We start from the raw sequence: 16,749 nt of genomic DNA, 5'->3' as shown, positions 1-16,749 counted from the left end.
TGCGCTTGATGGGGTAGAGCCAGAACCTCCCTATTGGCCCTGCTCTGAGTGTGACAGGGGGCGGCACCCCAACCCCCTTATCCGCCCTGCTCTGTGCATGACAGGGTACGGAGCCCCAACCTCCCTGGTGGCCCTGCTCTGTGCGTGACTGAGGGTGGCATCGCACCCTCCGATCCGCCCTGCTCTGTGCATGACAGGGGGCGGCGCTCCAACTCCCCAAATGGCCCTGCTCTGAGCCTGACCAGGGGCTGCACCTAGGGATTGGGCCTGCCCTCTGCCACCAGGAGCCCCCCTCCCCCCTGAGTGCACAAATTTTTGTGCACCGGGCCTCTAGTCCTATATAATAAAAGGCTAATATGCAAAGAGACAAGTGGAACAACCGATAGTTATGACGTGTGCTGACCACCGGGGGGCATGCATGGAACATGGCTGGCATCAGCTGCAGTGGGATGGTGGACCAGGTGAGTGGGGATACCAGATCGAGGCAGGGCGCCGGTTGCTGTCATCGGGGTGAGTCTCTGGTGGTTACTGAAATTTCTTTGCTCTCTCACACCGCAGTCCCACCCAGCATTTGCACCTGCTGCTGGTGCTGGCCCTGCTCGCACCCACTGTCAGTGTTGGATCCACCACTCACATCCACTACCAGTACCTGGCGCCGGCCCTGATCACTCGACACCGTCAGTGAGTGCAAGTGGTGCCTGCTGGGCCCAATCGCCCCTCAGGGCTTCTCCAACTTCCCCTGCTCCTGAGGGGAGATTGGGGCTGGCAGCCACCTCTCAGACCCACTGCTGGCAACGGCCTCACTAGCACCCACTGCCAGGGTCGGAGCTGCTGCTTGCACCACTGCCAGCACCAGCCCCGCTTGCACCTGCAGGTGGTGCCTGCGCTGTTCCCGATCACTCAGCGCCATCAGCCGGTGCAAGCACCAGCTGCTGGCCCTGATCACCCCTGAGGGGTTCCTCACCTCTCCACAGATCCTATCAAGGTGCACGAATTCATGCACTGGGCCCCTAGTGTGTGTGCGTGCGTGTGTATATACTGGTATAAAAGCCTAAGCAACCAAACTACCGAACGACCAAACAGTCAGTTGACCGATTGCTATGATGCACACTGACCATCAGGAGGCAGATGCTCAATGCAGAAGCTGCCCCCTGGTGGTCAGTCCTCCCACAGGTCAGTGCACTCCCACAGTCCCTCCCCCCCGGCTGGCCAACCTCCTGTTGCCCCTCCCCCAGCCGGCCAACCTACCGTGGCCCCTTCCCCCACCGGCCAACCTCTCTCGGCCCCAATCAGCCCGATCGCCAGCCAGGCCGAGGGACCCCCACCATGCATGAAATTGTGCACCAGGCCTCTAGTAGTAAAATAAGCACATCAGCACCTGGAAGATCTAAATAATGCAGCAAACCAAGCACAGCTGTAAAAGATCATCTCACAATGCAAGGAAGGACAGTGGGTTTAAATGTAGATGAAAAGCAACATTCCATGACTCAATGGAGGTTTCAGGTTACCAGTGACCTTTCCCTAAGTGACCATTTGTCCAGTTTTGCTGTCATATCAAAAAAAAAAACCTCCAAAATTATGTCAAGAAGCTATTCAAATACTGTTCCATATTCCAACTACATATTTGTATACTTTAACCAAGGTAATATATGATAATCACCAATATTGTGTTTTGGAAAAGAACCGTTATTTTTAGTAAAGATTTGTTATTTAGAGTAATATGCAATGGGTTTATCATTCCTATTAGAAAATAAACATTTTTATCAACAGATATACCCATATAGACAAAAAAAAATTCCTTTGACTCCTCAGTATTTATAGCATAAAGAGTTCCTAAACCAGGGGTGGGCAAACTTTTTGACTCGAGGGCCACAATGGGTTCTTAAACTGGACCAGAGGGCCGAACAAAAGCATGGATGGAGTGTTTGTGTGAACTAATATAAATTCAAAGTAAACATCATTACATAAAAGGGTACGGTCTTTTTTTTCAATAGTTTTATTCATTTCAAACGGGCCGTGTCCGGCCGGCGGGCCGTAGTTTGCCCACGGCTGTCCTAAACCCTGGTTGGGTAGCTTAGTTGGTTAGAACATTGCCCCTGATATGACAAGGTTGTGGGTTTTATCACACCAGGACACATACAAGAATCAACCAATAAATGCATAAATAAGTAGAATAACAAATTTCTCTAATAAAAAAATTTTTATAGAGTTCTGAGATAGTAAAGTGTGAGGACAGGGCCCAGGACAGGAGAGAGTCCAGGACCCTGCCTTCCATCACAGAGCCTGTCAAGACCTCACCTATGACAATACCCTTTCAACTGTGTATCCCGCTCCCTGAACCCCACCATAAATGCTATTAACTAGATGTAATCTGAGCAATTCTCCCAAAGAAGTGTCACTTTCTGGCTGTCTCCCTGGGGTAACTCCAGATGCCCAACACAGGGTTGTTCCATGTCAGGAGCACAGAGGCTAGCCTGGTCCCACCAGGTGGACTTTTCTGCTGTCTACACTCCTTCTTTAGGAAGAGAAAATGTAGCCACCTCCAACTAAGATGTGTGAAGACCAATAGAGCATGTCCAGGTTGGGCAATGGGATGGGAACTGGGTACACAAGAAGTCTGTTTGCCTCAGGCTGACGCATGACCAGGAATGTGTCCCTTTTGCTCAGCAAGGATAAGACACACTATTTCAAATTTTTCTGACTCCTTTTGTAGACCCAGACCCAGTACTGTCCCTTGAATGTCAAAATGAAAAGGATCCAGAATTATGTAATGGGTGTGACCAGGATAAAAGCCTAAAGGAGAGGCTGCAGCACAGGCTGAGTGCACTGGTTCCAAGTCATCCCAAGCTGGCTACCAGCCCGGGACACAATCTTTCGCCTCTGGACATGTATTCTGCCAGGTAGGATTCCATCTCGGACAAGACAGGGGTGGGAGAATGGGGGGCTGAGCAGCAATCCTGTTGCTGAATCAGTGTGCAGAGCTCACTCTCAAAAATGATCAGAAAGGGCCATGAATAAAATTATGTTTCAAGAATCTGATGACATTTTAAGTAGCTAAAAATCTAAATCCAGGTTAAGAATTACTAGTCTAGTCTCTGAAACAAAAATTGTGGCCTGGGCAAAGGCACAGTGGCGTACATTGTCCCAAGGAATCCAACAAGGACCTCACACATCTCTGGACTAAGTGTATGTACCTCTCAGACATCCCAGAGAGACTACAGTCTAAGGCCATCCTTCTCACTCCCTCTCTCCCATCACCAACTCTGCAGTGTTTAAAATGTTGTGGGAATGGTTTCCATGAAAGGTGTTTCAGGTGTTCCCTAAGGTCTGTATCATTCCTAAGCAATATCCTCCTGTTACAGTCCAGGGCTTTTGGAGCAAACTGGGGGCACAACACAGCACAAGCTTTGGGAGTGAATAGCCCCTCTCTTCCAGGCAGTTCACAGAGAAGCCAGAACTGAGTTAAGTCAGCAGCTGGCTTTGTTTATTGTTTGTTTCTCCATCAGAGAAGATTGGAAAGATGATTAAAAGTGATCCAAGGTACCCTTTTGTAGAAGAATGGATAAACTGTAGAAAATCCAGATGATAGAATATTATTCAGCACTAAAAAAAAGAAAAGAAAAGAAAATTAAGCTGTCAAGCCATGGAAACCAGTATGAAAAGGCTTAATACTGTAGGATTCCAACCATAGGACATTTTGGAAAAGGCAAAACTATGGAGACAGTAAAAAGATCAGTAGCTGCCAGGAATTAAAGGGAGGCGATGAATAGGTAGAAAGCAGAGGATTTTTAGGGCAGTGAAACTATTCTGTACAATGAAATCTTAGAAATGTACGGCACCAAGAGTGAACCTTAACGTAAAGTGTGGCTTTTGGGTGATGATGTGTCAATATAGGTTCACTGAATATAAAAAAATATACCACTCTGGTGGGAGAATGTTGATAATGGGGAAACTCGGGGATGGGGATGTATATGGGAAATGTTTGCACTTCTCAATTTTTTTTTAATATATTTTGTTGATTTTTTACAGAGAGGAGGGGCGAGGGATAGAGAGTTAGAAACATCGATGAGAGAGAAACATCAATCAGCTGCCTCCTGCACACTCCTTACTGAGGATGTGCCCGCAACCAAGATACATGCCCTTGACCAGAATCGAACCTGGGACCCTTCAGTCCGCAGGCCGACGCTCTATCTGCTGAGCCAAACCGGTTAGGGCTGCACTTCTCAATTTTGCTGTGAGCCTGAAATTGCTCTAAAAAATAGTTTGGGCCCTAACTGGTTTGGCTCAGTGGACAGAGCATTAGACTGCGGACTGGAAGGTCCCGGGTTGGGTTCTGGTCAAGGGCACATGCTTGGGTTGCAGGCTCGATCCCCAGTAGGGGGCGTGCAGGAGGCAGCCGATCAATGATACTCTCTCATCATTGATGTTTCTATCTCTCTCCCTCTCCCTCTCCCTCTCCCTTCTGCTCTAAAACAATAAAAATATAATTGTTTTGTTTAGTGATCCTCCTGCCAGAAAAACACAATGTGCAGCAGGACTTACTGGGTCAGTTCCCAGGGAGAACTGAGGTCCCAAGAGAGGGCCCCAAAAAACAGAATGACTGATTTACACAACATAGGCAATGCCTTCCCAGAAGGGGCCCCATCAGAAACAGCCTGAACAACCAGAACAGCCTAGATAGCACTGGGCCCTGGGCCCCCACCCAGCTGGTTGCCCAGGCACCCCACCTCATGATGCTCCTCCAACCTCCAGACCTGCTTTTCGTATGGTCTCTGACCTCTTGAGGTTCACAGACAAGCTCAAGTCATCTCTGCCCACCCTCATAAAGCACCTGCCACCCATTGCCGGTTGCTCAATGGTTAGAGCATTGACCCACAGACCTAGGGATCATGGGTTCAATTCCTGATCAAGGGCACGTACCTCGGATGCAGGCTTGATCCCTGCATGTGGGAGGTAACCAATAAATGTGTCTCTCTCCATGTTTCTCTCTGCCTTCCACTCTCTCTAAAAATCAATGGTGCGCTGACCGGTTTGGTTCAGTGGATAGAGCATCGGCCTATAAACTGGGATCCCAGGGCCAATTCCAGTCAAGGGCACATGCCCGGGTTGCAGGTTTGATCCACAGTGGGAGCCATGCAGGAGGCAATCAATGAGTCTCTCTCCCCATTGATGTTTCTATCTCTCTATCCCTTTTCTTTCCTCTCTGAAATCAATAAAAAATATATATTTAAAAAATTAAAATTAAAGGAAAAATATCCTCGGGTGAGGATTTAAAAAGTAATAATAATAAAGCACCTGCTAACTGTGCTGATGTCTTGTGTGCTCCCACTAAGAAGGAAAAGAAACCAAGGTGCCAAATAGACAAGGTCCCTTCTACAGAAAATGCGAAATTAAAACTTTATCAGATACATTATTTCTCTTTACATTAAAAAAAAACATTAAAAGCCACGTTTTGAAGATTAATATCATGGGAAATTAATATTGTTTTAAAATGCAGAATATGAAATTATGTACAGCATAGTCCTTATTTTGTGAAAAGTATAACATTAAAAATTTTCCATTTAGATGTTTAAATTTGGTCGGATTGCACATTTTTTTATTGATCTTGTTTTTTGGGGTTTTTTTAGAGAGAGAAAAGGAGAGAGAGAGAGAGAGAGAGAGAAACATCGATAAGACAGTAACATCTATCAGCTGCCTTACGGACATACCCTACTAGGGATCAAGACTGCAACTCTGGCATGTGCCCTGACCAGAAATCTAACCAGCAACCACTTGGTGCATGGGACAACATTCAACCAACCGAGCCACACCGACCGGGAGGATTACACATATTTTTATTTTCTTTATATTTAACTTCATTTACTAAGTGTTATTAGTTGAATTGTATCCCCCTGAAAAGATATATTGGGATTCTTCTAACCCCCAGTATCTCAGAATGTGGCCTTATTTGGAAAAAGGGTCATTACAGATGTAGTCAAGATGAGATCATTATAGGGTGGGTTCTAACACAAATATGTCTGGTTTCCTTATAAGAAGGGGATATTTGGACACAGAGACATAAGCAGGGAGAACACCATGTAAAGATGGAGGCAGAGATGGGACAATGCTCTACAAACCAAGGAACATCAAAGATTGTCAGCAGGACTGGGACAGAGCCTGGACAGATTATCCTCAGTGCCAACTCTGCTGACACCTTGGTCTCGGACTTCTGGCCTCCAGGACTGTGGGAAGATAAATGTCTGCTGTTTAAACTGCCCCGGGGGAGGGGGGGGGGACGACTTTGTTACAGCAGCCATGACAAACTAATACACTTACATTTTGTTCAACGTGCATAAACTACTTCAATAATAGGAAATATTTTTCTAAAAGACACTACATAGCATAACTCTTAGAATAAAGATAAGATTTCTAGTTCATTGCACAAAAATACTACCCTTTCATCAAAAGAAAGCAATAGCCTGGCCACTGTGTTTGGATACCTATACTTTATTTTAACCAGCTCTTTGTAGAAAAAAATGGGAATTACCTTACTGATACTAGTTTCTAATTAACCACCCCATAAAGACAAAATAGAGACGTACAGGAACATCCCCACTAACCTTTCAACTGAATCTTCTCTTGCCTCTGAGTCATGTTTAGAGCAGGCCCTGGGATCTCAACCCCAGGATCTCTAACTGGGCACTGCTCCAGGAGGTCACCCAGATGATTAGGACAGTAAGTAACTTTAAATGGGATCTTCACATTAATATATGTAGAGATACTATGAACTACACAATGTGAAATGTTCCTTAACTCTTCAGGTAAAACACTTCAAAAAAATTCCTCCTGGATAAGTAAAGATAACACTCCTTACGGCCTAAAATGTATGAAATATCTGACATGTTCCAATTCAGATCAGCCACAAAGCAGCTTTTTTTAAAAAATATATTTTATTGATTTTTTACAGAGAGGAAGGGAGAGAGAGGGAGAGAGATAGAGAAACATCGATCAGCTGCCTCCTGCACATCTCCTACTGGGGATGTGCCCGCAACCCAGGTACATGCCCTTGACCGGAATCGAACCTGGGACCTTTCAGTCCGCAGGCCGATGCTCTATCCACTGAGCCAAACCAGTTTCGGCCACAAAGCAACTTTAAAATAATCATTGTGTGGCTAAATCCTATCTGGTCTTGATGGGACTCTCCAAGAACCAGAGTCTGACGGTTCAAACCAAGTCTGAGACCATGTCTCTAATGGTCTGGCTTCCTGGAGGGTCTGTGTGATTTCAAGGAGCCAGGCTCAGTGAGGGACAGCCAGATTGGGAGAAGCCAATAAATCATAATACATAGGTAAACTGAGGCCCAAAGCTCTGTGATGGTGACCCCAGTGATGGAGGCTGAAAATGCGTTCCCAGAGCTACTGGCATGGCTCTGTGGTTGAGCGTCGACCTATGATCCAGGAGGTCTCAGTTTGATTCCTGGTCATGGCACGTGTCCGGGTTGTGGGCTCGATCCCCAGTGTTGGGCATAGAGGAGGCGGCCGATCAGTGATTCTGTCCCATCATTGATATTTCTATAATAAAAGTCTAATATGCAAATCGACCGAACAGCAGAATGACCAGCCGCTATGACACGCACTGACCACCAGAAGGCAGATGCTCAACGCAGGAGCTTCCTCCTGGTGGTCAGGCCCCTCAGCCACAAGCCAGGCTCAGGGCTGGCAAGCGCAGTGGCGGTGGCAAGCACAACAGGCCGGGCTGAGGGCCCCCTCCCCACGTGCACAAATTTCGTGCACCGGGCCTCTAGTCATTGATATTTCTATCTCTCACTCACTCTTCCTTCCTCTCTAGAATCAATATAACAACAACTTATCCCTTCAGTAATGCCCAGCCCACAACGTTTTTGTCCAGCTTTGATTTCCAGTCGTACCTGTGCTGTGGTTTGGCTTCTGCTGCTTCTGCTGTTATCTTAGTCTCTGTCTGTGCCCTGTGACATAGATATGCTCCAGACCCCTCCCAGGGAGGCTGCCTGTTTCTATATTGAAGGGCTGGAGACTGTCAGTTTGAGGAGTGCTTTAATATATATGTTCTCCTGTACAACCGCCCACTGATTAATTTGGAGACTGCTGGGGCAAAAGGGGAGGAAAAACTTAAAATGTCTCCCTTTTAATATTTCTCTATGGTTATTTCTAAATGATTTTCAGAGTAGCCCCCCCCCCCCCGCACCCCGCATCTGTTCTCTCAATTTTCACTACTTTATAATTGACCAGAGGCCGGGTGCACAGATTTGTGCACTGGTGGGGGCATGGCCTGCAGGGATCGGCCTGCTGTGGGATTGCTGCTCATCCTGGTCAGCCAAGAGGCTGTGAACCTGCCCTCTGAGACACAATGGCAGAGTCACATGCTTCATACCACTAGAGAGCACAGCCTCACCAACACTACACACAGGGGAGGGTGGACCCAATCACAAACCACCCAATGTGCTTCTGGACTTATAGGCAGTCCTGAAGGGGACACAAAAGTTTGCAGTCCCCAAAAGGGCATAAGTTACAAAGGTACCACCACGAGCCATGGAAACAGGACAGATGTAGTGAAGAAATCAGATAAGTCCTTGGTGCTTAAGGTCTTAGGGGAGAGGGGGACACAGAAAACAGAAAAGGGCAGCACAGGGGCAGGAGAGCAGATGTGGCATCTGCAGGAATGACTTCTTCAAAGAAGCTAGGCCTAAGTGCCTTCCCAAAGCTCACAGCACTAGCACTAGCACGAGGCTACTGAGGATGCAATGTGCTATGTAGAGACAGAAGCAAAATGCAAAAGTGGAGAGGTGGGAGACTCTGAAACCCACAGCCCAAGGGAAAACTTGAAAGAAAAGGGCCTCAAAGGGAACACTGAGAAATGCCAGCACATTAAAAGGAGGAGGGGGGTGGATAAAGAGAGCAGATGGGAGAAATTAAAAAAAAATAATATGGTCACAGAGATTTGAAGAAAGAGAGCAAGAATGAAGCTCAGGAAACCCAGCAGGGCTAACCACTGCAGGGTGTGTTTTCCACTGGCCACTGTCCTAATCCCAAGGGCAAAGGCACCCAGCTCACCAGTATTAGGGCCACTGGAAAACACATGTAGAGTAAGAAATTAACTCCTTTGTTCATACAATAAAACTCCATCTTCCATTTAACTTGGGGGAAAAAAGGCTCAAACTGATAAATTATGGATCAAGAATGAGGATGCCGATAACTATGTGGGAAGTCATGGCTGCCCTTCCTCAGCTACAGATTCAAGAAGTGGTGTTGCTTTCTCTAAAGTCAATCCTGGACAGGGAGCCAATGGCATATGTGTGACCACAGATGAGGAAAGGGAAGAGGCCACGGCCACAGCTGGCAGGACTCTGAGGGTGTTGCACTATTTGAAGAATACTGGTGTACACAGTCAGTCACCAAACCAATGCTGAGTGAGTTACCAGCTGAGACACCTCATACCTTCTCCCTTAGAATTCCTTTTGACCATCACCACAGGACTTTACTGAGCTTCTCCTGTGGCAATAAGCTCTGGCAAGGCCAGAGGAGACTCGGCCCTCAGGACATAGACTGTATTATATAACTGAAACAAACCACTACCTCAGCAAGCCTTTCATGTTTACTTAAGTCTCAGGCTGTCATATAAACAGACAAGAGGAAAATAGTGTAAAAAGGTCAGTTATGTAGGTAAGCCACCTGACTGGGCAGTAAAGGCCAGGATCAGGAGCTAGTTCCCTGGAAAACAGAGAAGGAAAGGATGGCAGGTTGGAGGCCTTTAGAAAATAAGCTATGCCAAATGAATAAACTCCTAGAAATATACAATCCTCCAAGACTAAATCAAGACACAGAAAATCTAAACAGACCAATTACAATAAAAGAAATCAAAGCAGTAATCAAAAAACTCCCAATAGGCACCCAGCAGGCCATCCATCCCGCCGTCACCACCAGCTCCACAGTTTAACAAGGGGCCCTTGGCCTCTGGCCAAGGTCAAGAACCAACACCTGTCCAAATATGACCCTCAAAAGGAGGCGGAATTCCGCAGCTGGATCAAAGGATTCATAGGCCTATCAAGTCCTGACTTCCAGAAGGGTATGAAGGATAGAATTATCCTGTGCATACTCATGAATAAGCTGCAGCCAGGCTGTCTCCCCAATATAACCACTCCATGCAAAACTGGCACCACTGCCCTAACTGGTTTGGCTCAGTGGATAGAGTGTCGGCCTGCGGACTGAGGGGTCCCAGGTTCGATTCCGGTCAAGGGCATGTACCTTGGTTGTGGGCACATCCCCAGTAGGGGTCGTGCAGAAGGCAGCTGATGGATGTTTCTCTCTCTCGTCGATGTTTCTAACTCTCTATCCCTCTCCCTTCCTCTCTGTAAAAAATCAATAAAAAAATGTTTAAAAAAAAACTGGCACCACCTAGAAAACCTCTCCAACTTCAAACTCCGTGGTCCTGTTCGAGGCCAATAACCTATTTGAGAGTGGAAAATGACACAGGTGCAGGTCTCTCTTTTGGTTTCCTATTTGATCACAATTAGGGAAAGCCAAAACAAAGGAGCTGCAGAGTAGCATGAACATTGGCATCAAGTACTCAAAGAAGCAGGAGCGGAATTACGGTAATGCCACCATGAAGGCAGACCAGTGCGTCAACAGGCTCCAGATGGGCACCAACAAGAGTGCTAGCCAGTCAGGCATGACAGCACATGGCATGAGAAGGCATCTGTATAACCCCAAGAACCATATCCTGCCATCCATGCACCACTCAACAATCAGCCTGCAAACGGGAACCAACAAATGTGCCAAGCAGGTGAGCATGACAGCTCCCGGGACCGGGGCCACACATCTATGATACCAAGCCAGGGACCAACAAGTATGACAACTCCTCCATGTCTCTGCAGATGGACTACATGCAAGGAGCCAACCAGAATGACCAGGTCTTTGGCCTGAGCTGGCAGTATACAACCCCAAGTAGTGACCACAAGACCCAGGGCCTGACTGAATTCCAGGGTCAATTGGCAACTGCCCAAGTCCAGGGAAGGTCTTGGAGTATCCCTCCTACTGCAAAGAGGAGGCAGGCTACTGAGCACCCATTGTAGGTGTCTCTCCACATCACTGCCCCATCTGAAATTTTGGGGCTTTTGGAATTTTCATCCTGTTTTTCTTTATGTTCAAGTGCTTTCCAGCTGAGGGTCTGTGAAGGCCAGGTCCAAATGCATGTAGTGCAGGAGTCCCTCCCAGGGAAGATCCAAGTAGCAAATTTCCCAGCAGGCTTTGGGACAAGCTGGGGCGGGGGAGGAAACCTGTGTACTGACGGAAACTGGCCCCAAATGGCTTCCAGTTGCTTCTGTCACTCTACCCTTTTCTCTGCTGATCACTTTGTGGTTTCTGTACCCACAGAGCATTCAGGCAGTTTTAACAAAAGTAATTTTTTTCCCCCAGGGAAATTGGGTGTGGATTATGGAGGGGGTTGCTGGGAAGGAAGTCCCCCCAGGAAAGGGCCAGGCCACAGTCCCCAGATATTTTAGGCATCGTGAGGGACTGCATTTCCTCAGGACCCTCCCAAGGGCCCAGTGAGGAAACTGAGGCCCAGATAGGACAATGGAGTTCTGAGTGGTTGAGGCAAAACCAGACCCCCACTTCCATATTTGTCCCTTCTTTGTTAGCCAAGTACTGCACAGGGATCCTGTACCAGGAGGCACTCCCTGGGACCAGGAGATAATGTGAAATACCAACGGTGCATCAAAGACAATAAAAACTAGAAAACCAAGATGGCCATATAGGTAAACACCTGTACTCACAGACTCCCACAATCACATCAAAATTACAAGTGAAATACAGAAAAACCACCATTCAGAAACACCTAAAAGTTGGCTGAATGGAAGTCCTACAACTAGAGAAGTAAAGAAGAAAGCACACTTAGACTGGTAGGAGGGGCGAAGGCACAAAATGGGCTGGGCTGGTCCGACACCCAAGTGTGGCGTTTTTTTCCATCGGGAAGAATGTCTCGGTTGTGGAGGTCCCTCATGAGGGGCTAGGGGTACCAGGCCCACACCAGACCCCCAGCCCAGGGTTCCAGAGCTGGGAAGAGAAGTCTCCGTAACTTCAGGCTGTAAAATACCAGCAGGGATTGTGGTTGAGTAACACAGAGGCTGCTGGAGGCCCAGGCAGTTCCTCATAAAGGGCCCACAAACAACTTACACGGACTTGTTCCCTCTGGCTCAGGAGGATGGATCCAGGGACATACAGGGAGGAACTGGAATGTCTGGCATCGAGGGTGGCTTTCTCCCAGACCTAGATGCTCACATGGGTCACTGTTTCTATGCTGGGAACTCCTCCGTCACAGAGCTCACTTACAGCCATATCTGAGTTTTCATTAGCCTGGCCCACACTGTGCACTCAGCTCTAGTGATTCCCAGAGATCCTGCCTCATCCAATTTGTAGCCCCAACTAAACTATTTGCAGGAGCTTTTCCTTATGAATGGCCTGTCCTGGCTGAAGCTTCAAACTTTCCTCAAATTTCTCAAACAAGCATCAGCTGGTTTCAGCAGGCCTCAAAACTATTAATAAGAGGCCAAAGACAGTTTGGCCTCACATGGGCACTTCCATGCCCGACACAAGTAGCAGCCATTTGCAGATAGCTCTATAGCTCCTGCCAAGTGGCCTCAGGCAATAGCTGACTTTGCACCACCCAGAAGGCCCCAGAGCCAGTGCACCCGGTGGACAGCATCAAACCATAACAACTTGCAACTTTACACATCCACCAGCAACACACTCAAAGTGAGCACTGAAGCAAGCCCTACTCCATAGGGTGTCTCCTACACAGCAGCTCTTTCGTGGTAGTTGCAGCTGGTACTCACGCCAACTGGCCTGGAGGTCAATTCCTCCCAGTGATGCCAACAGCAAGAGTGCGAACACAGCTCACATGGGGCACACTTAGGAGTGCCCCACTTGGGTGACTGGGGAGGCTGAGCCACTAGGCCCTAAAGGCCATACACAAGGCCACTCTACCAATTCCAGGAGACATAGCAGCTCTACGTAACACAGAAGCAGATACAAGCCAAAATGGGGAGACAAAGATCATATCAGAAATGAAAGAAATGGAAGCAAGCAAACTTTTGGATACAGAGTTCAAAACCATGGTTATAAGGCTCCTCAAGGATCTTCTTGAGACTTTCATGTATCTTAGTGAGAAAGTTAAAAGACATGACAAAGGACCAGTCAGGAATTAAGCATACACTAGCTGAAATAAATAATAATTTACAGGGAATCAACAGTAGAGTAGAGGATTCTGAGAATCAAATCAAGGGTTTGGAATATGAGGAAGCAAAAAACACCCAATTAGAATAGTAGGAAGAAAAAAGAATCCAAAAATATGAAGACAGCGTAAGGAGCCTCTATCGACTTCAAGCATACCAACATCCGCATTATGGAGGTGGAAGAGGGAGAAGAGAAAGAGCAAGATATAGAAAACCTGTTTAAAGAAATGACAGAAAACATCCCCTACCTGGTGAAAGAAATAGACTTAAAAGTCCAGGAAGCCCAGAGTCCCAAACAAACACAACTTAATTAAAATGCCAAGGATAAAAGACAAAGAGAGAATCTTAAAAGTAGCAAGAGAAAAGAAGAAGGAGGGGGGGGGAAGGAAAGGAGAAGAGAAAAAAATATGAATGATAAAATGGCAATAAATACATATGCATCAACCACTGAATATAAAAATCAAAATAAATGAATAAGGAATCTAACGAACAAAATAAGCTGATAAATAAAATAGAACCAGAGGCATGGAAACATGGAACAGACTGATGAATCTCAGAAGAGAAGGGGAGAGGGCGGGAAGAGATTAAAGAACGTATATGCATATATGCTTTACCTATGGACACAGACCCTATGGTGAAGGTTTGGGATGGGGCAGGAATTGGGTGGAGGGGGGCAATAGGGATAAGCAAGGGGAACATCTGTAATGATCTCAACAATAAAGGTTTTAGAAAAAAAAGGCAATAAAAACCTCTTGGGAGGGGTGAAGGGTTGGATTACTGGAGAGAACGAACTCCCAACAAATAAAAGTCCTGGACCAGATAGCTTCATAGGTAAATTTTACCAAAAAGTCAAAGAAAAATTAACACCTACCTTTCTCACACTACAATGGAACCTCGTTTCTCAAATATCTCCCATCTCAAACAATTCCCTTCTCAACCTGACAATCCTTTCATCATGCTGATACTAGTATAATCAGTCAAGCGTCTCTCAGGTGACAAAGGAGAGAATGCAAGAATATGAGTCAGTTTACCACTGTTAAAATCTCAGGATATTGTGGTGTGTTTTCCTTTCGTTGCTGCTTATAGTTACTGTTAATTTTCATTTTTTTTACTGTATCCTTTCCTTTTTGTTAAATTTTCATTTACATTTCATGTCCTTTTTGTTTTTAAAGCGTTTATGTATAGATTAAACAGTACAATAAACATGTACTGTATAAGAAAGGTTAAAACAGAATCATTTGGGGTCTGGAATCGATTAATTTGATTTACATTATTTCTAATGGGAAAAAAATGATTTGTTTCCAAACAGCCTTCTGGAACGAATTAAGTTCGAGAAACGATTTTCCACTGTATTCCCAAAAAATTCAAGAGTAGGGAAGACTCCCAAGTTCATTTTACAAGGCCAGCATTATCCTAATTCCAAAACCAGATAAAGACATTACAAAGAAAAAGAAATTATAAGCCAATATATTTGATGAACACAAATGCAAAAATCTTCAACAAAATATTAGCAAACCTAATTCAGTAATACATTCAAAAGATCATACACATGATCAACTGAGATTTATATCTGGGATGCAAAATTGGTTCAATATCTGCAAATCAATTAATGTGATATAAACAAAATGAAGGATAAAAATAATATGGCCCTAACCAAGTGGCTCAGATGGTTGGAGCGTCATCCTATACACCAAAAGGTTGCGGGTTTGATTCCCGATCAGGGCCCACACCTCGGGTATGGTTTCTATCCCCAGTTGGGGTATGTACAAGAGACAATCTCTCACAAGAGACACTCTCTCTCTCTCTCCCTCTCTCTCCCTCTCTCTCTCTCTCTCTCTCTCTCTCTCTCTCTCTCTCTCTAACATATCCTCAGGTGAGGATTTTAAAAAATCATATGATCATGTCAGTAGATGCAGAAAATGCATTCAACAAAATCTAGCACCCATTTACAATAAAAATTGTCAACATAGGAGACAGGATTGTACACTTTCACTACTCTTATTTAACACAGTATTGGAAATCCTAGCAACACAATCAGACAAGAAGAAATAAAAGGCATCCAAATTGGAAAGGAAGAAGTAAAACTGTCATTGTTTGCAGATAACATATTATATAAAGAAAACCCTAAGGAGTCCACCAAAAAACTACTAGAACTGATAAATTCAGTACAATAGTGGGATACAAAATAAATATACAGAAATTGGTCGCATTTTTATGCACCAACTAGTAGCCCAGTGCAGGAATTCGTGCACATTGAATGTAAATTAATTAGAAGAAATACTTTAATATCGCTATTTGCCCTTTCTCTATAATAGAAGTGTCAGAGATGAAAAAAAATTAGTAAAATGCATATGAAAATAATATATAAATTGATTAATAAACAATAACAACAAATAACAACAAAGACATAATATAAAAACAACAAAAACCATGATGTAAAAATAAAATGATAAAAAACATTGATAAAAACAATGACTGATAAATTGATTAAACTTATTCTAATATCTCTCTGTATACCACAGTAAGAGTAAAAACACTTTCAGAATATCTCTCTACTTTCCCTTGTGATGAAGTATTTACAACTTTAATATCACACACTCTTCAAACTCAAGAGAAAGCAACATATAACTGACCATGTCCAAAAACAGGTTCAGGTAGGCCTATTCCTAATCTGTCTAGATTGGCGCCAACGAGAGCTTTATATATATTGCACATGCACAAGTCAACTTTTATTTTTAAATTGCCAGTGCACATCATATGTACTGGCCAGTCAGTCAATCGGACAGTCAGATGGACAGTCACTTAGCCTTTTACATATAGAGAGAATGAATTATCTATCAGAAAGAGAAACTAAGAAAACAATCCCATTTACAATTGCATCAACAGAAAATACCTAGGAATAAATTTAAACAAGGAGGTAAAAGATCTGTACTCAGAAAAGTATAAGACATTGAAGAAAGAAACTAAAGATACAAATAAACAAAAGCGTATATGGTGCTCATGAATAGGAAGAATTAACATCATTAAAATGTCCATACTCCCTAAAGCAATCTATAGATTCATTGCAATCCTTATCAAGATACCAATGGCATTTTTCACAGAACAAGAGCAAATAATCCAAAAATTTATATAGAACCACAAAAGACCTAGAATAGCCATAACAATCTTGAGAAAGAACAAAGTTAGAGGTACCACACTACACTGATCTCTGTGTCTTTTTTTATTACTATAGCCTTATAGTATAATTTGACACTATAGATCAATGAAACAGACACATATATCAATGAAACAGAATAGAGCCCAGAAATAAATCTACATCTTAATTGGCAATTAATATATGACAAAGGAGTCAAGAACATACAAAGGGATAGAGACAATATACTCAATAAATGGTGTTGGGAAAATTGGACAGATACATGCAAAGAAATGAAACTAGACCACTTTCACACATCATAAACAAGAATAAACTCAATTAAAGACTTAACTGTAAGACTCGAAACCAC

The 16,749-nt window shown here is 44.6% G+C and overlaps 1 protein-coding gene and 1 pseudogene across 6 annotated transcripts in view; one reads left to right on the top strand and one right to left on the bottom strand.

The window, feature by feature from the left end:
- The window catches only part of ANKRD11 (ankyrin repeat domain 11), a 220,659-nt gene that overhangs the window by 152,591 nt on the left and 51,319 nt on the right, over positions 1–16,749 (bottom strand). The window lies entirely within an intron of this gene.
- Positions 450–12,975, top strand: LOC102758184 (annotated as a pseudogene).

Source organism: Myotis davidii, unplaced genomic scaffold (genome assembly GCF_000327345.1).
Source record: "Myotis davidii unplaced genomic scaffold, ASM32734v1 scaffold77, whole genome shotgun sequence".
Classification (NCBI taxonomy): domain Eukaryota; kingdom Metazoa; phylum Chordata; class Mammalia; order Chiroptera; family Vespertilionidae; genus Myotis; species Myotis davidii.
Note: the sequence above shows the minus strand (reverse complement) of the source record. Positions and strands in the feature narration are given on the sequence as shown.